The sequence below is a fragment of the Mustela lutreola genome, chromosome 6 (assembly GCF_030435805.1).
Source record: "Mustela lutreola isolate mMusLut2 chromosome 6, mMusLut2.pri, whole genome shotgun sequence".
In the NCBI taxonomy this organism is placed as follows: Eukaryota; Metazoa; Chordata; class Mammalia; order Carnivora; family Mustelidae; genus Mustela; species Mustela lutreola.
Genome location: NC_081295.1, coordinates 87,897,460 through 87,917,398, shown reverse-complemented (window position 1 = coordinate 87,917,398; position 19,939 = coordinate 87,897,460). Strand labels below are relative to the sequence as shown.

General features: G+C 48.7%; 1 non-coding gene across 1 annotated transcript; it reads left to right on the top strand.

Annotated features, from left to right (window-relative positions):
• Positions 1 to 3,548: 3,548 nt before the first annotated feature.
• On the top strand, positions 3,549 to 3,652 carry LOC131834907 (U6 spliceosomal RNA). Its single transcript, XR_009355000.1, has one exon. It is a non-coding gene; the product is annotated as a U6 spliceosomal RNA (small nuclear RNA).
• The last annotated feature ends 16,287 nt before the right edge of the window (positions 3,653 to 19,939 follow it).

Here is a 19,939-nt window from a genome sequence, read left to right as displayed (position 1 = left end):
CATCATTATATTACAGGAAGCAACCTCTCCATAGTGTATTTCATTTAATTCCTAGTAGCCTTTATGCTATCTCTGCCATACATTTCACTTCCACATATATTATAATCTTTACATGGCAAAGTTTTTCTCTTAAATATAACTATTTTTAAAGAGATTTAAATAATAACAATAAAATCTTACATGTTTACCCATATAGCTCTCATTTTCAGTGCTCTTTATTCTTTTGTGAAATTTTATATTTCCAGCTGGTATCATTTTCCTCTGCCTGAAAGATTTCTTCAACAAACCTTGTAGTGTGGCTCTGCAGGCATGAATTTTTCTTGCTTTTGAATGTCTAAACAAATTATTTATTTGCATTAGTTTTTGAAAGATACTTTCACTGGATATTGAATTCTAGGTTGATAGCTTATTTTTTTCAGTACTTTAAAGATGTTGCTTCACTATCTTCTTCCTTGCATTGTTTCTGACTAGAAATCTGCTAGTGCCCTAGTCTTTTTTTTTTTTTTTTTTCTTTATGTAAGGTGTCTTTTCCATTGGCTGCTTTTATGGTTTTCTCTTTATCACTAGTTTTCAGTAATTTTATTATTTGGCTTAGAGTGGTTTTCTTTGTGTTTCCTGTGCCTGGGGTTTGTTAATCTTTTTGAGTCTGTGACCTAATAGCTTTTATCATGTTTCAAGTATTTTAAGCCAATATTTCTTCAAATTTTTAAAAAATATCTCCCTTTTCTATCCTCGCTTCTGGCGACTCCAATTATAGGTATAATAGGCAGCATGAAGTTGTCCTACTGCTCACTGATGTTCTTTTCATTTTCTTTTTTATTATTTTTTTCCCGTATATTTCACTTTGGTTAGTTTCTATTGCTGTGTCTTAAATTTACTAATCTTTTCCTCTCCAATGCTTATCTGAGTTCTTAGTCCCATCCAGTGAGTCTTTCACATCAAGCATTGTAGTTTTCCTCTCTAGGTATCCAATTTGGGTCTTTTTTGCATCTTCTTTGTCAATATACTAACTTTTTGAACATATGGGTTACAGTTATAATAACTGTCTTAATGTCTCCGCTAAGTCCAACTTTTGTGTCCAGTTCTGGTTGGTTTTAATTAATTGACTTTCCTCCTCATTATAGGTTACATTTTCTTGCTTTTTTACGTGCCAGGTAATTTTTCATTGGATGCCAGACATTATGAATTTAAATGCGTATTTGTCCCTGGGCTTTGTTCTGAGATACAGTTAGGTTACTTGGAAAGAGTTCAGTCCTTTCAGGTTTTACATTAAATATTTGTTAGATAGAGCCAAAGCAGTGTTTAGTCTAGGTCTAATTATCCCCCACCTTTGAGGCAAGATCCTTATGAGTACTCTACACAATTCTACATGAAGTATGAGCTTTTCTAGGTCAGCTGCTTGTGTTAGGATCCTTGATCAAAGGAACGAGATCGACACAAAGAGAAAGTCAAGCAAAGCTTTATTTCACGCCAAGCATCGAAAATAAAACCGACCAGCCGGGCCTATCTCTTACAAAGAGGCAACCACGACCAGGACACCAACCCCGACGATTCCCCTTACCTGGGGAGGCCACTCCTGGGGGAGGCTCATGATGCTCCCAACAATCCCCACACTCCAGACGATGCTGCTTCCAACGCTCCCTACGCTCCTGACGACACTGCTTCCAATGCTATCACTACCCCCTATGACTACCCCTACGACTACTCCTACTACTCCACACCAGCCTCACAGACTAACCTTTATACAGGTGGTTGAGCCTGGCGCACACACAGGTGGCCAATGAGACCGCAACACACAGGGAAAACTGTGTAGTCATGCTCAGTCAGCAATACGGGTGGCCAATTGAATTCCAGTTCACCATAGCAAATATATGCACGCCCCACTGATTGGATGTCTCCATCCGACCTGGCCCTCCCCCATATCCCAGGCCTGCAAGCAAGTTCCTCTGGGAGGGGCAGGGTCAACCCAAGCCCACAACCAAATGGCTCCCTCTGGCCAACCAGGCCCCTACACTTGGGGCAGACATTACTCTTGGCCCTGTGAGATTACCCAGCAGTGTTTCTGCTGATCCTTTCAGGAGGTTCTCTCTGTGGATTTGGGTAGTGCTATGGTAGGGCCTTTGGGGAGTGCTTAAGTCATGAGCATGGAGCTCTCATGAGTGGATTTAGGTAGCCTTATAAAAGAGGCTTCAGAGAGCTCCCTGCTTTCCACTATGTGAGAACTACAGTAAGAAGTCTGCCACTAGAAGAGGGCCCTCACCCAACCATGTCCGCCCCTGATCCCAGACTTCCAGCCTCCTGAGAAATGGATTTCTGTTGTTTATAAGCTGCCAGGTAATGGTATTTTATTATAGCAGCCCGAATGGACAGAGACAGGGGGTTTCCTCACACATATGTGCTGACCAGCATTCTATTGACTACCTGCGAGGGACCCTCTGCAGCTCTCCTTTCTCTCATACTCTGTCCTGTGACCTGCAGTTCCCTTGATCCCCTCAGACTCTCAGCATCTCAAGTCAGGCAGCAGTCCACTGGGCTCCCTGCACTGGGCCTAAAACCTTTTCCAGGCACTAAACTGAGAAAATTCTAGAACTCATCTCATTTGTTCCCAAATCTTCAGGATCATTGTCCTTCATGGTTTGGTCCTGGTATTGTTTCATATATTTTGTTCAGACTTTATGTTATTGTTTTAGGAGGGAGAATGAAGTCGGCCCATTTTTCTCCATCTTTGGAAGGGCTTTTTCTTCTTTTTTTTTTTCTTTTTTAAAGATTTATTTATTTATTTATTTGACAGAGAGAGAGAGAGAGAGATCACAAGTAGACAGAGAGGCAGGCAGAGAGAGAGAGGGAAGCAGGCTCCCTGCCGAACAGAGAACCCGATGCAGGACTCGATCCCAGGACCCTGAGATCATGACCTGAGCCGAAGGTAGCGGTTTAACCCACTGAGCCATCCAGGCGCCCCTGGAAGGGCTTTTTCAATGTTTGCTTTTTATTTCTACTTTTACTGCATTGTGATGAGAGAATTCAGTTTGTAATATTCCTACTATGGAACCTACTTCTGTTTCCCTTGTGATATAATATATGATCAATTTTGATGAATATTTGATCTCAAGCAGAGAGAAAGCATATTCTTTATTGAAGGGTACAGCATTTAATACATATTTATGAAATCTAATTTATTGTTAATGTTGGTTAAGTCTTCTCTATTCATATTTATTTTTTGTTCATATGCCCTTCTTGGCCCGAGAATGGTGTGTAAAACTGTCTTATCATTATTGTTTCTATTTTTCCTCGCATTGATTTCATTTCCATTTCATGGAGAAGTGGTTTCTGTATAATCTGGTATATAGATATTAATAACCGATATTATTTTATTGTAGTTTGTGGCTTTTTGCATTATAATATAATTTTATTTGTCTCATTTCATGAATTTTGGCCTAAATTCTGCACTAATATTGTTTGCTACCCTTCTTTCGAATTGTTCTATTTAGCTAGCCTTTTGAATAACTTCTTTTAGCCTTTGAATAACTTTGTTTTAAATGTTTCTTCTAGTGCTCGCTTTGGCGGCACATATAATAAAATTGGAACGATACAGAGATTAGCATGGCCCCTGTGCAAGGATGACACACAAATTCATGAAGCGTTCCATATTTAAAAAAAAAAATAATAATAAATAAATAAATAAATAAATAAATAAATGAAACAAAGAAATATTTCTTTTATATGTAGAAGAAACTGGTGTTTTGCTCCGTAAGATATTTTGAAAATCTATTTCTTTTACTGAACAAGTTAATCTCCTTCATATTTATTGATATGACGATATTGGTATCTATTTTATGTTATATTTACTTTGTTTCTTTCTATGTCTCCTTTGCTTTTTTTTTTTTAATAAAAATTGCTTTGATATTTACGGAAGTGTACATATTTGCTCTAATAGTAATCTGTGTATTGATATTGTTTAAAATATCCTGATTTACCTTTTTTATCACTTAACTATGAACTATCTGAACTGTCTAGATTGCTGATTCTAAATGGTATCATTTGATTCCTATCTGTTTCTATGGAGCAATGACCTTATTCTAGTCTGGCCTTTGTCTTCCTTCCTGGCTCAAGTTTTAAGTTACATTCTTTCTACTTGGTCAGAACATAAGCCATTTACAAGTTATTTTCCACCTTTGGCCCTGATCCTTGTTTAACTTTTAGATCCACATGCTCTAAATATACTTTAAATATACTTTAAATATACCACATACTTGTCATTATTCTTGCCAGAAGTTGCCCTCACCAGTCACCTCTTGATCAAGATAGAATCCATCCTCTAGCAGGTTATCTCAGAAGGGCTCATGTGTACAGATTTCTCTTACTCCTTGTATATATAATTTTTCAATAGCCTTGATACTTGAATGATAGCTATGAAGCATGTAAAGTCCTTGGCTCACAACTTACTTCCTTTCTTTTGGTTATCTGAAAATAATGCTCCACTCTTGTCTTGCTTTGCATGTTGCTCTCAAATATACTGATGCCAATACAATTTGCATACTCTTTTAGGTATTGTGGCTACTGTGTCTGGAGGCCTTGAGCACGAGTATTTAAAGACTTTTTCTTTAAAGTCTAATAATTGGGTAGGCTTTGTCTGTGACTTGATCATTCTCAGTTTTCCCAGGCACAACCTTGACCTTTACATAAATTTAGGTTTCCTCCTATTTCTATAAGGGTTCTTGAATTCTGCTTTTTTTGTTGTTGTTGTTGTTTAAGATTTTATATATTTATTTCACAGAGAGAGAGAGAGAGAGACAGAAAGAGAGGGAATACAAGCAGGGGGAGTGGGAGAGAGGGGAGCAGGCTTCCCACTGAGCAGGGAGCCCAATGTGGGGCTTGATCGCAGGACCCTGGGATCATGACCTGAGCTGAAGGCAGATGCTTAATGATTGTGCCACCTAGATGCCCCTGAATTCTGCTTTTAATGTATTAGTTCGACTCCATTGTTCCCTCCAATTTTCAGGGACTCCAATGTTCTTGAACCTGGGGAAAGAGGTGGGATATAGTAGAAAAGTGGAGGAACTAGTTTGAGGTAGGAACACAGCTAGCTCATTACTACAATGGTCAAGAAAAGAGAGTGTGGAAATGGATGCTGACAGGTGGTCTTAGGAAGCACACTTTTAGTTGCTTTGGTTTTCTCAGTGATAAGGAAACAAGATTAAAGCTAACTCTCTAATTCTCCCCACCCAGAAAAAAGGATGGTGAAGAGTCCATTTGCCAAATTTAGATTTGTGGCCTGAATATGAGTCATTTACCAAAATTTGTGAACTATGTTTCCCGAAGGAGCTCTACCTGGTAGAACACCCAGAGCTGCTTCCTCCTGGGATTCGTTCATGTCCAGAGGGACCGAAATACAGCACTGATGGGGAATATGAATGGAGGGAGAGGCCAGATACACCTCTGCCAGGAATCTGGAGGATTGTCTGTGGGAGGTATGAGGACCTGCCTTGTAGTGTTTTGGAAGTAGTAAGAGAAAGACACAGGGACATGGCTTAGAGTGAGTATAAGAAAGTGTAAGGGGCTGGGTAAGGCTGTTGTGTGAGGTAGTGAATCCTCTCTCCCATGGAGTATTCCTTAAGTGGCTGAACATCATGATGTCGGGGATGTTGGCTTAGAGATCCCTGGGTCAGCAGGGTGATTGCCAAATAGTCTCCATAGCAACTCCAAGTTGACTATTCACTTTCTCTCTCCATCCAAACCCCCTGTCAACAGCTCTTGTCCACTCTACCTTCAACATATATTCAGAATGCAACCATTTCTAGCTTCCTCCATCAGACTCCCCCTGGACCAATAAATACATGGTTTTGTCTCTCCTGAATTATTTCAGTAGTCTTCTAGATAGTTTTTCTGCTTTTTTCTTGGCCCCCACTCCCTTATCCCCAATCTATTCTCAAAACAGCAGACAGACTGATCTGTTAAACTGTAAGTCAGATAAGGCCACTCCTCTGTGTCAAATTCCACACTACCCATAGTCCTAAAAATGGCCTTCACAGTCACATGTGATCTCTCCCATGGCCTCCTGCCCCAGCCAACCAACAGCATGCCTCCCTGCCCTGTACTTCCTGCTCACTTACATAGGCCCATTGCTATTCCTTAGACATACCAGCCGTGCTCTGTCTGCCCTCAGAGGGTCTTGGCAACTTTTTCTTCCTGGAATACTTCTGCCTCAGATATTTAGAGAGCATGCTTTTTTTCTACTTTCTCCTTAGATTCCATTACCTGTTCAGAGAAACTCTGCTTGTCCACCCTTTATAAAGAAGCACTCCCATTCTTTTGTGTTCCTTTATTTTGCACAGTAGTATTTATCGCCTAGCTATTATGTATTTAATTATTTGTTTATATTCTGACTGCTTTGTCTGGCAGTGGCTTTGTCTGGTTTTCATTGCTAAATTCTCAGTGTCTAGAAGGGGCCTACTATAGACAGAACCGGTGCTCAAGAAATATTTGTTAAGAGGATGAATACGTGAATTGGTGTGATTGTGTTTTCAGGACGACACAGGACAATCTGACAATCAGCCACGACTTGTCTCCTTCCTCTTGGAGGCAGGAGAAGGACCAAGGCTTTTATAACTCAATAAGTCTTTAAAATCTTATTATGTTCCAGTTCCAGGTAGGATGAAGTAAGCACAAGGCTGTCTCTCTCCCTCCCTGGGTATAAAACCCGGACAGAGTACATGTTGCAGCTATCTGAAGTCTCTGAACAGTAAGTACCAGCAAGTGGACTGGGGGATGGGGGAACCAGGAGTCCAAAGACCACCAAACTGGTCATGAATGGGACATATTTTGTACTTGGATCTCTGCAGAGCAGGACTTAGCATAGCCTGACACCTCAAGTCAGTGCTTGGTGAGAGATACAGAAGAAATACAGAAGCAACCCTCTGGTTCTGGTCAGAGCAGTGAAACTGGGAACTCCTACAACGCAGAGCATAGGTGCAGGGGTGGGGGCTCTGATTTTTTCCTTTTGCTTTTCTCCACTCTTGCGTCCCAGCCATCAGGGGGTGGGGGTGGGGGTCCATGGCAGGACCGTAAGTGGGGGCAAACATGGCTGTCAATGTAAAAAGGCAAGTGCTAGGACTCTGAGGAAGGGAAGCCTGTATTCTGAACTCAGGGTGCTCTTTCTTCCCACTTTCAGGGTGTGTATCCCCAGCGGCACTTCAGGACTCTTGATACTTCTCACTCTTACCTATCACTTTTTAACCCAAATCTGTGAGGTTGGGGGTACAACATGCTCTTGAGGACATAGCACCTGTTATGCTTGGGACCAGTCAAAAAGTCTGGCCCCAGGCCCTCTGTACCCCAAAGATACCCCATGTCTGGGACCTGCTCATCACCCCATCCAGGGCCTGGCCTCTTCAGAGGAGGAGCTGGGCTGGCTGGTTGGATCACAATGTAGAGCCACCAACCTTCTAATAACTGTTTTGGCCTCTGGGTCAGCCGTGACAGCCTGAATATAGGGAATGGGTAAAGCTGGAGCCCAGGGGAAGGGACAGAGCAGGAACTCTGAGACCTGACCTTACAGAATGTTTCAAGGGCACTGAATGGGCCAAGCCATGGCATCTGTGATGAAAGATGGGCATCTGAGAGACAGCCTCACTTGATTGCTCAGAGGCTGCATGAGGAGGAAGAGGAAGGCTCTTAGCAGTGTACAAGGGGGGCGAGGGGCAGGGAGGAGCTTGTGTTTCTTTACACAGCTCCTTCTAAGCACTTCATATGCACTGTGCCAGTTAATCCTCACTAAACCTGTGACATGGGGTAGGTCACCTATTTTCCAGAGGGGTAAATGGAGGTACAGAGCAGTTAAACCTCTATGCCGAAGGTCATGGTCCTGGCAAGTGATAAGGCTGAGTAAGCCTTCAATAAACACATTTGCTTCTATTGGAATTGGTATGAACAAAACTCAGAAAATTCTTTGATTCCTAGACTTTTGAATCCCAACCTGTGGGCCATGAACTTTAGAAGGCAGAAACCAGCAGCCGTGTGAGGGAGATGTAGCAATCACAACAGTTCACATCTAGTGGTTTGCTGAATACAAGAGATTCTGCCCCCTGTCATGAGAAATGAAAGAACACCAGCTATGCCCATGGGACCTACACAGGTCTCCCTGAGGAATTTATCTCTGACTGACAAAGACAGCTGGGTTTTCCACACATCTCCCCTGGTTGCCTTGTCTCTGAAGAATGTGCTGCCAGGCAAGGATGGGCTGGCCAAGTTCCTCAGGGGCCATGGGGGCCCTCTCAGCTGAGAGAATTCATGGCCCACTCTGAGGTTCCCTGAAGGCCTCACTTATCCAAGAAAGAGACTAAGGGAGTCCAAGTAGGAGTCAGTCAAGACAGACTGCTGTTTCTGAGGAGTACGAAGCCTGAGGAATAAACCCCAGCTTTTGGGTTGAGGGTTGCTATGGTCCCGTGGGCTTGCAAGGGAGAGTGTGCCTCGGGCAGTGGGCCGGGGGCAGCAGGAGTTTCTTTCGAAGGCCCAAATCAAGGGGGCTGCTTGTCCCTTTCTGAGTGAGGGGCTTTAGTCTGGGCCTCAGTTCTTTAATTGGTAAATGACAATGAAGAGAGATCTAGCTCAGGGAAATGTGTCTTTACAAGCTGAGAAGTACAGAGCAATTAAATACATAACACATAGAACTGGGGAAGCAGAAGTGCTAACAGCCTCCCTTGTATTCATTATGGGTGCTACTGAGCACATTGTCATCATTTACTTCATATTCATGATAATAGTCAGTATGTTGTGTTCTAGAAACACGAAGCTGGCATGGTCAGAACCTCGGAGGCCATCCAGCTTAGTCTCCCTTATCAGATATTAGAGCTCTCTAGCTACTGTTCATGCCAAGGAACACAGATTTTATCCTGAGTAGAAATGAGCACTCAGGAATGAGCAGAATTCATCTGGGGATGGAGGAGGGGTTTTCACGCCACTCCCCCTCCAGGCAGCCAGAGCTATCGGATCCATTCTTGCCCTCTTAGATCCCTGAGTGCGGGTAGAGCCAGCATTCAGCCTGGTCTGCGGTCACCACCTGAAGAGGAAAAGCAGATATGGATGAAGACGTGGACTGGGAAAATTTCTGTGGCATCTGCTATCCTCTCAGCCCAGTGCTGAGGGAAGAAGGAAGGGCAGAGAGAGGCCCAAGGGGGTGAGGGTGTGGGGGCGGCCCGATTCCCCAGGCCCAGAAGGCCCCAAAGGAAATGAGCCCAGATGTTCCAACTATCAACCAAAAGGCCCGGAAGAGCTGTTGGTATCTCCACAGAGCTACATGTGACAAATATGGCGGGGGGCGCCAATTCCCTGTGAATCCCACCCCCCCGGCCACGATGAGGACCACACCCCTGCCACGTGCATCTGCTACCTAGGAGTCAGGCTTTCCCACAGTTGTAATCACTAAGAAGTCCCACACACCAGGGAGGAATGCTGCCCCACCGGCCCCGGGACTTGACCGGTACCTGAGAATGGTCGGAAGTCCCATTCCCTCATGTTGACAGAAACCCCTCCACAAAATGTGATGATGCCCAGGAAGGTGATCCCACCCCTTCAAGGAGCTGTTGTTCTGCTGTGGAGGCATTGAGGCCACAGCAGGTGGTCACTGCGGGAAGGGGAAATAGAGGCAGCCATGCACCAGGCTCCCTTCCCTTTGATTCTTACCTCTCCTCTCTCCCAAGCCCAGTCTGCCTGGGTGGGTGGAAGGTAAACAGACTCTTGTTTCAGCTGAAGCAGGAAGGAGTAGGATAGAAAAACTCTCTTAAAGAAACCTTGTCCATCCCAGCCTGCTGCAAGACAGGCTCTGTGGGGGCCTGGGTGTCCCCCAGGCCCCCAGCCATGGGGGAAGCAGAAGTTCTGGGCTCAGCCCCAAGGCAGGCCACAGGTGCGCCAGGACACCTGGCCAGGGTGCAGGAGCTCGTCCACTCCAGGGGCTTGACTTCAAATGGTTGTAAGTAGAGGGGCAGAGCTGACCTGCAGGACTCAGAGGGGAAGAAGGGGAGCAGAAATGGTGGGAAGGGACCCACTTTCTTCTTGTACCAGGACCCCAGTGCACACCTCAACCCCTCCCTTCCGACAGCCCTGAGGTCCTTCACTGGAGAAAGGAGAAGGAAGAGGAGGAGGAGGGCTCTTCTCCATCTGTCTCTGCTCTCCCTTCTTGCTCAAGTGGGATGTGGAGGGGCCCAGGTCCTATGGGCAGGTCTTTTCCCAGGAAACTGGAGCTCAGCAGCACAAGGAGGGAAGGAGCCTGGGAAGGGCTGGGTGGGTGCTCTCTACATCTGGGAACAGTGGCTTTTCCACATTCATCTCTTTGTATGAAGGAGGTGGTCTCCTGCTCTGTGCTCCGCTTGACTGCCACTGTGGGCTTTGATTCCTGTGAAAGAGAATGATGATGGGGAGACACCTGGAAGGCAGGTGGGAGAGACACGGAGGCAGTTTCCAAGACAGGCCCAGCCTGTGTCCCTGTCCCCCAGCCAGCTGGTCACCCAGATTAGGTCTGTCCCCTGAAACACAGGGGGGGAGGTTGGGGTGGGAAGAGGCCATCTTTAGATCATCTTAAAGGAGAGGAAATGCCTGGTGATTCCCAGACCTGTACCCCTGGGGATAAAAATATATGTTTATAAAAAATAAAAAAATTTAAAAAAAAAAAAAAAAAAAAGGAGAGGAAATGTCAGACCAGAGAGGTCTGGGTGTTCGGTTCAGGTTCCCCACAGAGCATAGAAGGGAGCCCCTGGCCTTGCAGAGGAGATCTCCTGCCCCCAGTTGGGCAGTTCTGTCCTGTTCAGCTCAAGCCCCCACTTGTCACAGTGAGAAGGGAGGTGAGTGAAGGAAGTGCGAAGGAAGCCACTGAAAAACATCCCACAAACCCCCGGGGGAGTCAGCCTCTGGCTCAGGTTGAGACTGGCATGGCAGCTCCTCCAGGCTTGCCCTGCTCCTGGAAGTCCTGCACTCTCCTGCCACCTGCAGGGTCGTCCCCTCTGGAAAGGAGGATGGCATCCTTCCACGGGAGATAAAATACACAGGTAACAGGGTGATGGACATTAAGGAGGGCCTGGGTGTTATGTCAGACTGAGGAATCATTGACCTCTACCTCGGAAACTAATAATGCACTATATACTAATAAACTGACTGACAGAGGACGAGAATGTGGGGCATGTTGGCAGTTGTGACAGGAAGGTTTCAGAGACTTGCACCCAGGTCTTTCAAAATGTCTCAGGGCACGACCCTCCTGCCCTGTGCTCTGGAGAGCTTTGCCCAGCCCTTTCCATTCTGTGTGCTGCTCTGAGCCCCTTCACATGGAAGCAGGGGCTTAGGGGACCTGCCAGGCCAATGAGGACCAGTCCTGCCCCTCGCCACTAGGGCCAGCTCTGAGGAAGGCTCCCACTTACGTCTCCACGTTCTGCTCCGGGAAAAGATCTTATTGAACTTCTTGGTCTTTAACCATGAAGAGGGATGGGTATTCTGCTCTTCTGATTGTATGAATGACCACGCACACACAAGTACTTGGAGCATCCTTGAAATTAGTCAGGCCTGAGTGCTGGAGAACAAGGGTCATATCCATTAGAGTTTCGTTGTACCTCGACCACCACAGACCACGGGTGCTACATGATCCTGCATTTCCCACATACCTCCCATTGGAATGGGATGCCCAAGCTTGGAGGAGGAGGCACTAGGTCAAAACAACCAGAAGCACAGGTCCTTGCAGTCCCCCTCTTCCTCCATCTTCTTGTCTGGGCAGAGATGACATCCCCTCCCCAAGATGGGTCCTGGCCTACAAGTGATAAGGTGGGGGCCAGGGAGCCTGGGTGAAAGGGGAGCCCCCTCCATCCTGTCTGATCTCAGACCTGCCTCGCCGGTGCCCCACGTCTGGCTATATTTAGCAAGCTCAACTCTTTTAACTAGAGCGACTGGGTCACCCCAGCCCTACCTCCCTTCCCGAGGACTCTGCAGGGGCCAGCTTCTCACACCTTTTAATCAAGTCTTCCATTTCTCCAGGCAACCCACACGAAAGGCCTGGGCCAGGTGGTGAGGATGCTCTGGCTCCTACACGGAGGCTCTATTTTCTGTTCTGCCTTCTTCCAGGCTGGGTAATTATGGATCTGTCCTCGGAGACGTTCTGTTTCTGAGCATGGGCTGTTAGAAAGCCCATCCACGTTAAGCGGGTCTCGCCACTTCTGTCTGGTGTTACACTGCAGAGTACTATATCACAGACACACGGCTGCCTCTGCCTGTGTAAACATGGTTGAGTGCACGCTCTGGCATGTGGGGCAGTGTCTGTGCGTGTGTGTGTGTGTGTGTGTGTGTGTATTGGTACATGAGCAGTGTGCTCATTGATCAGTCAGTATTTGCCAAGTGTCCACTACATGCCAAGCCAAAGTGCTCTGGGTGCAAGGCACACCATCGTGAGGGGCAGGGGAAGGATGCTAAGGAATGAAAGGGGCAGTGGGCTAGCTGGGAGTGGCTACTTTGGATAGGGTCATCATGCTCTAGAGAGACTTGAAGCCTGGAGGCCAAGCATTCCAGGCAGAGGGAATAGCAAAGAGAGAAGCTCTAGAAATGGATGAATGTGGTGTTTGCAGCTGGAGAGCCCTAACGTGGTTAGGGGAGGTGGGGCAGCAGCTGGTAGGATCTGAGGTCCGGGATGAGAGCAGGGGCCAGGTCCCAAAAGGCTTCAAGGAGTCAGACCTTGGACTCTGCAGTTTCCTATGGGCCCAGTTTCCTATGGTGCCACTCATTAGCTGTGTGACCTTGAACAAGTTACTTAACCTATCTGCGTCTCTGGGACGGGGGTGGTGGGAGAGGTATGACAGCACCTCCTTTAGAGAGTTGTGATGATACAATGAGTTAATAGAAGTAAAGGGTTTAGTATGCCACCTGTCTCAGAGTGCATAGCCATTCTTTTTAATAAGTATTTGCTATTATGAGCAGCCTTACTGTTAGTACAAAAAAGGAGCTAAGGTTTCAAGAGATGGACGTTTCTCCGCTGGGACCAGTTCTGGTCTGGAAATTAGGGGAGACCTGAGCCTTACTCCTTGTCTGTCTACAAGTCCCTGGGTGTCCCATCCTCTAAGTGGGTTCTAGTCTTATGAGACCCCAGCTAAGCAGGTGATACAGCAGTAACCCCTGAGGTTTTAATGAGAAGATAAGATTGTTACCAGAAAGGGAGTTCAAATCTCATCAAGAGAGTGTCATAGGCAAGATAGAGGTCAAAGGACACACCTGTCGCCTGAAGCTGGGAGGGGAGACAAAGCAAAGAAATGAGAGGGGGCAGGCATGGGGCTGGAGGGGATTGGAAAGCAAGGCTGGTTTCCCATAAGGCGTCTGTATTGATCTGGGCCTGACCATGCACTATGGGGATGGCTGGGATGAAGGCCCAAGGTCAGATAGGCACTGGACTTTTCATCATTCAAATGAGGGAGTTGGTTGAGATGATTAATAAACTCTTTTAAGGCACTCCTCTCAAAACATCATGGGAGGCCGAACTGCTGGCAGGGCTAGAGGCGTACAAGGAAAGCATTCTTTGAGAATAATGAGCCCCAGGTCTATGGTAGTCTTGGGATACAGTGTTTGGTTTCCTTTTTCTAGCTGGAGGTGGAGAAAGAACTAAGGTTAATAGTCCTGGCTAGGGTCCCACTCTGCGATCAGACCTCTTAGGTATGTAGCCAGCCAGTTCTGGGGAGGACTGCCAATAGAAATACTGGCCCCGGGGCGCCTGGGTGGCTCAGTGGGTTAAAGCCTCTGCCTTCGGCTCAGGTCATGATCCCAGGGTCCTGGGATTGAGCCCCAAATCAGGCTCTCTACTCAGCAGATAGCTGAGCAGAGAGCCTGCTTCCCTTCCTCTCTCTGCCTGCTTCTCTGCCTACTTGTGATCTCTCTCTGTCAAATAAATAAATAAAATCTTTAAAAAAAAAAAGAAAAGAAAGAAAAGAAATACTGGCCCCTCTCCCCAACCAGATGAGAAAAAAGCACTGACAAGTTCTGCACATTTACAGACACACATTCATATCCCTGCCATGGACAGGTTTCTGAAAATGTTTAGGTATATCAAATTTTTGTAACTCAAATTTTGTGTTCAGTGTACTTTGGCTGCTTCCTGTTTAAAGAAGCCTGGTTGCAAGTTCTTTTGTGAAGCAAATATCCCCCCTCCTATAAATATCAGTGTTCATATTTAGGCTTTCAAAGTATGGAAGCCCCTGTCTGTTCAGGTGTGTGTGTGTGTGTGCGCGCATTTGCATTCATTCTGTCACATAAAAGGATCCATGAATAAAAATGTTTTCCTTCTCTCTCAGGCTTTGTTGTGATATGTTGCTGGAAAAAAAGACACACTGTTCAAGCAAAGGGCAGACCCTGAGCGGCTCAGATCTCTATCTGAGTGAACTTCCCATCCTTCCTGCGTCTGATTGCTGCTCCCCAGGGTAGACCCCATGGGCCCACCTCAGGGCAAGGCACAGAGGGAACCTCATAACTTGGGGAAAATGCAAAATCTGTCTGCTGCCTGGAAAGGGGGGCAGGGGAGGCAGATGTGGGGGGCATAGAAGGGGTAAATGGGGAATTCTCCTGGAATTCATTCACAAGATTGCACGCTACCATCAATTATTCATCAGGAAACATTCAGGGGGCCACCATTATGTGCTTTCTGCTTGTCTGCGGGACCAGGGTGGCAGCCCTAACTGTTGTTTATTTCACTGCTCCTAAGAGTGGCTTGATTTCCCCTGGTGAATTCATGGCGCCTCCCTGGACTTTAAGTCTTATCTCTCCACCCCACACCTCTGCTTTCTGCCTGGGGAAGGGTCCCCCACCCTCTCCATACTTCTGCAGGCTGGCATGGGGACTGGCTTGGGAGCCTCTAGAAAGACTCTTCTCCATCATTTATTAATGGTCCCTGGCCTCTTCCCTGAAATAATTAGGGTTGGGATATTTTCATATCATGCCGTTAATTGCCATCTGCACTGCTTAACAAGTGAGGGCACTGGGTAGTAATCTGGAGGCCCACCGAGAATGGGACATGAGTCACGGTGTTGGCTGCCACAGCCTCAGGGCGAAGGAAGGGAGGGCGGGAGCTGGCACTGGGATGTGGGAGGTGCTGGACTCACAGTTCACAGGGAAAGTGCTAAGAACCAGGCTTCTCCTTTGGGAGCAGGAGCGGGAGATGAGATCCTGGCAGAAAGCTGGGTTCTCACCACAACAGACACCCACAGGATGTCCCAGGAGCTGCCTCAAAAGCACGCAGATTTGGGATCAGAAGCCCTGTGTTCTAGCCCTCTGTTCCCTGAAGCAGAGTCTGAGCTGGGGATTCCTCTGTGTGTGTGTGTGTGTGATTTGTTGAGGGAGCAAGAGAAGACAGGAAAAGAAGAATCTAGGCCAAGATACCACTTCAGGCAAGGTCTGGCCTGAGTCTGATCCCTTGGGGAAATCTGGAACCTGAATGGCCCCTTGGAGTTTGTCCCACCTGAAAACAAGGGGCCAACTTTGATATTTAGACATCAGTGTTATTATTAGTCAAGGACTATGGGGGGGGAGTCATGTGACAGAGGGTCTCATCTCCTGGGTGTATCCCAGGAAGATGGCTTCTATCCTGCCAAGTAAGGACCACCCATTGGAGAAGGCAGAGTTGTGAGCCATCAGGAACCAACAGCCCAGCAGCTTGGGGATGGAGATCTGGGCATGGGCGGTGGGTGGGGGGTGGGGGGTGTCTCTGACACAGCCTTCCGGGCTAAGAGACAGCAGACATCTGGACTCTTTGAGCGTCCGCAAAGAGGACCCACAGGGCTGTCTTGAGGCACAGAGGGTGGTGCGGAGGCCATCTTGCCTCCGCCATGTGCCCTGGAAGTACTCACAGGTACTACCACACGAACCCCAGCTGCTCAGGGAAGGGGCACCCGGATCCAGCGCTGTAAGCAGCTGGGGCCCCAGACTAGCTTTTGGCTGGATTTACAAGGCTTCCCTCACCACACTCTGGCAGGGCCTGGGCGTCCTTCATTACACAAATGTTTCTCTGGGAAGGTATTATCCTTAGGGATATTTTACAGAGAGGGGCTGATGTTCGGTTCTTGGTCATGAATTCCAGTGTCCCGCCCAGGCCGTGTTAGACTAGAGTCAGGGAGAGGGATGAGGGCCAAGCAGCTAGCCACTGAGGAGACTGTAGGAGGGGCCTCTTCCTGCCCTCGTCCATTCAGGGGCTCTGACTGGGAGGCTAGGAAGGGCTGAGCACTCAGGCTGGTGAGAGCAGGGGGGGATGGTGGGTACAAAGGAAGCCCTCCTCCCTGCCCCACTGAGCCCCCTCTTTCCTTATACCTTGCCCTAGCTCCAAGGAAGGTGTCTTCTGTGCCACAAGCCAGAAGGAGAGGTGATTCCTGGGGGAGGCAGTGTAGGAGGGGAGAAGAAAGCCCTCCCTCCCTTGTGGCTACTGGGGAGGCAGGCAACACTGGGGTCCTAGCAGGTCTGTGGGCTAGAGTGGGGAGGGGGGGCATTGTCAGAAGAGCCCTCTGCTGAGCCTGGGGCTCTGCGTGGCATGGAGGACAATAACTGTTGAGAGTGCTAAGGTCAGAAAGGTTGACCTGCTATCAGAAGTTTCTGGGAGAGAACAAAGAAATGATACTCTGGCACTTTCCACCTCAAGAAATGGCCCAGAGTCCTTTAGCAAACCATCACCTCCCCTTCCCCCGTGAGGTACCTCCGTGCCCCCTCAGGATGGTGCCAGCCTAGCCTTTCCTGGAGCAGGAGGGGTTCTACTCCCAGGACACCTTCCCCAGTCCTGACACCTGGCTTCCTGGGTGCATCCTGTTTCTTGGGAGGCAGCGGTAGGCAGGCTGTCCTGTTCCTCTGCTGGACTAAAAAATCCAGAAAATAGGAAACATGCACTTTAGTCATCATTAATGGGAATGTGAAATTATTTCTTGGGGGAAAACAGCATCTGTGTGTGTGTGTGTGTGTGTGTGTGTGTGTGTGTGTGTGTGTGTGTGTTTCTGTCAGGGGCCAGGTCACGCTGTCCCCCATCCCAGGAATATAGACACCTACTTGAGGAGGGGGTCAAGACTCAGCAAGGACAGGCCTGACTAAGGAAAGCTCTGGCCACTGCTGTTCACACAACATGAGGTTAGGCCCTGTGTCCCTGAGGTGGCCTGGACAGGTGAGCAAGGACCTGCTTTAAGGTCCAGAGACTTGGATTTCCTTGGGGGGATCCCGATTGGGGTCAGGCCCAGGGCACTGGAGAAGGGAGGTAGTATAGAGTCCGCCAAAAGGGTCAGGGTAGGCTGCATGGGGGAGGTGGAGCCGGACAGAAGTACGGCATTTCAGTTGGGAGGGAAGAGGAGGGAAGAGGGATTGCATCGGGAGAGCCACTCTGCTATCCAAGCATGGAGGCGGGAAGCAGAAAGGGAGGCCTGGCTGGAAGAGAGCCTTGCAGGAATAGTTAAGTATCATCGACACTAATGATGTCAATACTAACTGAACACCTTCCATGTGCCAGGCACCATGCTTAGAGCTGCACAGTTAACTTCTTTCATCCTCACAATAACCCCATGGGAGAGGTACTACTATTCCCATTTTAGGGAGGAAGACACTGAGTTCCAGAGGTTAAGTAACTGGCACAAGGTCACAGAGCCAGTGAGTGGTGGGATCAGGATTTGAACCGAGATATCCCAGCTCTGGGGCCTCTATCCCTAATCAGTAAACCTTTGTGGACAGGCCAGCATATACTGCGTGCTTCTTGGGTGCCAACACCATTCTGAGCCTTTGATTCATGGAGTCCTTGTGGTTAAGCCCTTTACAGAGGAGAAAACTGAGATATAGCAAGTTTCACACAAAATTCCTCAAGGTCACCCAGAGAGCAGGGAAGCCCTGCTGGCCCCCAAGCAGTTGAAGTCTAGTGACTCCCTGTGGTGTGGGTGGGGAGACAGTGTGGGTGGGGCCCAGGACATGGAACTGGGAGGTGTGGACATGCTCCCAGGCCCTAGAGCATTTGTGTGAGTTGATCACCAAGAGCGAGGAAGGATGTGGGCAAGATGCACACAGCTGGGGCTGTGCCAAGGGGCCACTCATGACTGGGCAGGAGATGCAGCCAGCTGATAGGCACGTGAAGCCCTTTCTGCAAACCCTGTTCACCGAGCAGCGGGACAGTCTTCCCAGCTGGGGCAGAGAGGCTTTTTCTTCTGTCCCTTACTCCTCCTGCTCCCAGGGGGCCTTCAGAGGCTGGGGCAGCGGCCAGGGTCTGCCTCCTCTGTGGTTCCCGTGGCCTAGTTTCCAGGCGGCTGGCAGGTACTGGGCCGCGGCAGACAGGTTATAAATATCCCCAAGTGACAGCAAGGCCTTCACTGACGTTGATGCGGATTAAGCCAGATATGCAGCCTCAAGGTCACTGGCATGGATGTGGCTTCCACCACTCTCGGTGGGTCTAGGTGAGGGGGGGTGGTGCAACGCGGCCAGAGCAAGGGAGCATGGGCTCACGTCCTGGGGGCCAGCCCAGCTCAGACTCTTCTCCGGTCCGGTCCAAGTTTTTCACTCCAGCTCTTACCTGCTCAGTTCCCCTCTAACCTCCCCCTACCCCCAGCCTCTTCTGCCTGCCCTGGAGCCTGCCCTGAGCAGGTTTTCTTGGCCCATCGGGACCCCAAGGCCCTTAGGACATAAGGCCTTGGTAGGGGTATGGGTGGGTGGCCAGGTAGGAAATAGGTTGTCAGGTGGGGGAATGGGTTGCTAGGTGGGGACGAATAGATTGTTAAGGTGCCCGGGGTGGGTTGTCAGGTGGGGACATGGAGTGTTGGATGTGGGGATGGGTTGTCAGGTGAGGAGAAGGATTGTCGGTGGGGTGGGATAGGTTGTTAGGTCAGGGATGGGTTGTCAGGTGGGGGGATGGGTCGTTACTTGGGGGATGGGTTGTCAGGTGGGGGATGGGTTGTCAGGTTGGGGATGGGTTGTCAAATGGAGGGAATGGATTGTCAGGTGGGAGCACTTCCTGGCCTGTTCCACCTTCTGCTCTAGCCTCACCTCCTCCCCTCCTCCCCCAGCACCATATTTCCTTCACTCTTTCTGAATGGAGCTGGGCAGGAACTCTCGGCTGTGCCAGCAAAGCCGTCCCCCGCTCCCTGGGGATGTCACGTGTGCATGTGTATGTAACCATGTCCGTCTGTTTATCTGATAAGATTTAGAAATCTCAGAGTGTCCCCACGAGGTGGGACCTGAGGGACTACCTCCTCTGATGGAGGCTGAGAGGGCCCATGGGGAGGACATGGCTAGAGTCCAGGTCTTCTGAACTTTCTGACTGCCAACCCAGTGCCTCCTGATCCAGTTCAGTGCCAGGGAGCCCGAGGAAGGTCTTAGCAGGACCCTAGTTAAGGAGCTGATGCAGGTGAGGAACACATGGGCCGGGGCTCCTCTGGCCTGGCTTCGGGGTGGATGGCTGCTGGGGCCAAACCAGCAGAGGCCGGGCTTAGGGCAGGAGGTTGAGTGGTGCTCACAGGCTGGGGCCAAGCTGAAACCAGGCCAGGGCTATAGGGTAGCTGAAGACCAGACGAGCACTGGGGGTACTGGACGTTGTATACTGGTGCTTGGCATTGATGTCCACCCCCTTCTGTGGTTCCCTCTGTATGACAGCAGCTAGAAGGATTAAAGTGACATTTCCCAGAATCTCATGTTGCTGGGATTCTGGCTGCGATTTAAATTTTGCAGACAAGAGGCATGCCTGTGGGATATGGAAGGTGGCAGGAGCCAGAGGCCATTCCTGCTGCAACGGTGTTGGAAGCCCAGTGGGCTCCAGCCAACAAGAACCTTTGCAGCACCTGGCATATCTGTGGTCTTGCCACCGGCTGCCCGGTGGGGCCAGCTGTGGCAGCTTCGGTAGTCCCAGCAGTGGCAGTCGCTGTCTCCTGGTCTTAGGCTCACAGTTGTGTACAGGTGACCTTAAGCCAGAAGCCTAGCAGTTGTCCTTGAC